The sequence below is a fragment of the Octopus sinensis genome, linkage group LG4 (assembly GCF_006345805.1).
Source record: "Octopus sinensis linkage group LG4, ASM634580v1, whole genome shotgun sequence".
Classification (NCBI taxonomy): Eukaryota; Metazoa; Mollusca; class Cephalopoda; order Octopoda; family Octopodidae; genus Octopus; species Octopus sinensis.
The window spans coordinates 23,844,628-23,848,594 of record NC_043000.1 but is presented as its reverse complement, the minus strand read 5'-3'; positions in this window follow the sequence as shown (position 1 = coordinate 23,848,594).

The window sequence follows — 3,967 nt, the reverse complement described above, 5'->3', positions numbered from 1 at the left end:
CCAAGTCAGTTGCCAGACATCAGAGTTTCAATGTATCCATGCCCAGGGAAGTAAGGCATTCAGAATATGGCAAATGCAACAAAATATTGTATACTCTTGCCCTCAGTAATGATAAAGAGGCCTCAGCATATCGGGGGATCTTGGTATAATTGTTAGCCAAAGGCATTTCAGTTGCAATAATTTGCTTGCACAATATTGAGTGAAAATTTCCAGTGTTTGCTGCCATTTCCTGCCAAAAACATGACAATAAATTGTGATGCATACCACAATAAACCAGAGAAGAGATGCAGAGACACAGCCAGAGGCAGCAGATGTCCATGAAAAGACAGGTTGTTCAGTCATTGCTTGACTCTAGGTTAACAGATTAAAAGGAATAATCTGTCTACAATGAACACAGCATTTTCCCACCTCTTACAGCACAAAGATATAGCTGTTTTTTTCTAGCTTGCATGAATACAAAACTCACTACTGTTAATCACTGATACAGCCTCCGGCAACAGGCTATTGTACACATTGTAATGTTAATTTATAAATAAATAGTTTCATTGAAAACTGCAAATGGACTTGGGTTTTAATGAGTAAAACATTAACCAGCCTAAAACAGTTTTACCAACAATTCAGCACATTTAACCAAGCCTCCACACCCTAAACATTAATACATTCCCAATGAGTAGAGTCAAAAATTATGTGGAGTACTTAAAAAAATGACAATTTCTATGGATGTATGTTTTAAGCCTAGTAGATTATAAATCTGAAAGAGAGAGAGAGAGAGAGAGAGAGAGAGAGAGAGAGAAGAGAGAGAGAGAGAAAGAGAGAGAGAGAGAGAGAAAAGAGTCCCATTGTAATTTTTCAGTTTTAATTTTCTTTTGAAAATTATTGTCAGATTTTTGTTTCAAACAGCTGAGATAATGATTCTTTAAAAATATGCATAATATAAATCTGAAAAAATTTTCAAAAATACATCAAATCTGAAAACAATGCTTAAAATAACTACAGCCAAAGAAATTACAGATGTTGACATGCTTTACAATTTCTGACTCTATACTAAACACACGCCAAGCATTATTTTGACGATAGTGGTAGGACATACACACACACACACACTCAAGACAGGCTTCTCTCAGTTTCCACCTACTAAATCCACTCATAAAGCTTTGGTCAAGCCAAGGCTATATAGTAGAAGATATTAGCCCAAAGTGTCATGCAGTGGGACTGAACCTAGAGCTACCAGGTTGTTTGGGGTGACAAAGCAGGTGCTTTACGTTCTGAGTTTAAATTCCGCCGAGGTCGACTTTGCCTTTCATCCTTTCGGGGTCGATAAATAAAGTACCAGTTACGCACTGGGGTCGATATAATCGACTTAATCCGTTTGTCTGTCCTTGTTTGTCCCCTCTATGTTTAGCCTCTTGTGGGCAATAAAGAAATAAGAATCATTAGCACACCGGGCGAAATGTTTAGCGACATTTCGTCCGTCTTTACGTTCTGAGTTCAAATTCCGTCGGGAGATTGACTTTGCCTTTCATCTGTTCAGGATCGATAATATAAGTACCAGTTGAGCACTGGGTTGATGTAATCGACTTGCCCCTTTCCCCGAAATTACTCTGAACAAAAATTTGAAACTAATTTAAAGAATGTGTGTTTGTGTGTGAACAAAAATATTTATTAACGAAGTTACAAAATGAAAATAGTTAATAATTAAAATATGCTAATTTTCTTGCAACTTGGGGACATGAAATGAGTGAAGACCTGTGAATAAACGAAAAGACTTGATAACGAAAAGTTTGTTTACTTAATTATTATGGCATTATAAGAGGATTTAACAGGACAATGTTGTCCTCAATAAACTAGAATAAGGCAGGGAGCTGGCTGAATCGTTAGCATGCCTAGCGATATTTATTCTGACTTTGCCTTCTGAGTTCAAATTCTACCGAGGTCAATTTTGCTTTTCAACCTTTCGGGGGGTCGATAAAATAAGTACCAGTTGAGCACTGGAGTCGATGTAATCGACTTGTCCCGCCCCCAAAACTTCAAGCCTTGTGCCTATAGCAGAAAAGAAAAGAAAAGAAAAAAAGCTTCGGCTAAAAGGGCGGGATGATCGCGACTGGAATGCTTTTGAATATACGTCATCAGCATGTTCCACCGAACTAAGAAATATAGATAAAAAATATAAAAATATCTAGGTTAATATAGGGCGTAACAAATATCAGAAAATCAAAAAAAAAATGTGTGTAATAGGTGTAAAACAACTTCCTATGAACGAATATGAAAAAAAACATTCGCGCACGCGAAAGGGGGGTGGGGGAGAGGCCTCGGAAAATTCACATCGGGAAGTTCCGAAAGCGTCTGAGGAGCTGACCCGGGCACCAAAACAAAAAAAAAATAGTGTAATATGTGTAAAACAACTTGCTCTAAACGAATATGACCAAAAAAAATGCGCTCTCGCGAAAGAGGGGTGGGGGAGAGGCCTCGGAATATTTATATCGGGAATTTCCGAAAGCGTCTGAACCGGGCACAAAAACAAAAACAAAAACAGCGTAATAGGTGTAAAACAACTTGCTCTAAACGACTATCATGAAAAAAATGCGCGCTCGCGAAAGGGGGGGGGGGAGAGGCTTCGGAAATTTCACATCTTCAGTCCACGGCCTTTAAACTAAGAAAAAATAGTGTAATTGGTGTAAAACTACTTGTTCTAAACGAGTATCAAGAACACACACTCACACATGAATCATAAACTCCGTATTTCGCAAAAAAAAAAAATAAAGAGAAGAAATTCTGGAAAAAGTGAAGAAATGTTGGATCTCATTCCTTGGTTAAAGCTATTTTAAACATTAAATTTATGCTTTTCTTTGAAATAGTTCAGATATATGCAATTCTTCTCACTTATTAAGATGCATTTATCAGAAAAAAAGAGACAGAAAAAATTATTATTTTGTGTCAATCCTTCCCTAATTATCCTTTATTAATTAGTTTTGGCGTGTATTTTTTTCCCAAATTTATTTTTTCACCTTTACAACACTGTTTAGTAAAGCAATTAATTATCTTTATAATTTGCATATTTGACTTATTAATCAAAATTCTCTAGATGTAATATATACTAAGTAATGCATCCTTCATTTATGTGTTCCGTTCTGTATTATGCATGCGTGACTGTTTGTATGTAAGTGTGTTTAACTGTGCACATGAATGTGAATATTAAAGAACATATTTATTTACTATGATTGTTATTTTCAGAACAAATAAATCTTTTGGCTGTTATGTTATTGATGTTATTATTATTGCTAGTTAAAGGGTGGTGACTTGGCTGAATATTTTGAGTCTTGTAGTATGTAGTTGTGTTAGTCAATATTCTGAGTTCAAATCCAACTCATTTCTTTATCATCATTATCGATGGACCACTCAAAGAGGTATGTATACATTATCATTTTCGTAACATAATTTCTGTAGTATTTCAAGATGTTTCTGACACGTATTTTGATTCACATGGCGGAGATCCAACATTTCTTCACTTTTTCCAGAATTTCTTCTCTTTATTTTTTTTTTTTGCGAAATACGGAGTTTATGATTCATGTGTGAGTGTGTGTTCTTGATACTCGTTTAGAACAAGTAGTTTTACACCAATTACACTATTTTTTCTTAGTTTAAAGGCCGTGGACTGAAGATGTGAAATTTCCGAAGCCTCTCCCCCACCCCCCTTTCGCGAGCGCGCATTTTTTTCATGATAGTCGTTTAGAGCAAGTTGTTTTACACCTATTACGCTGTTTTTGTTTTTTTTGTGCCCGGTTCAGACGCTTTCGGAAATTCCCGATATAAATATTCCGAGGCCTCTCCCCCACCCCTCTTTCTCGAGAGCGCATTTTTTTTTTCATATTCGTTTAGAGCAAGTTGTTTTACACATATTACACTATTTTTTTTTTGTTTTGGTGCCCGGGTCAGCCCCTCAGACGCTTTCGGAACTTCCCGATGTGAA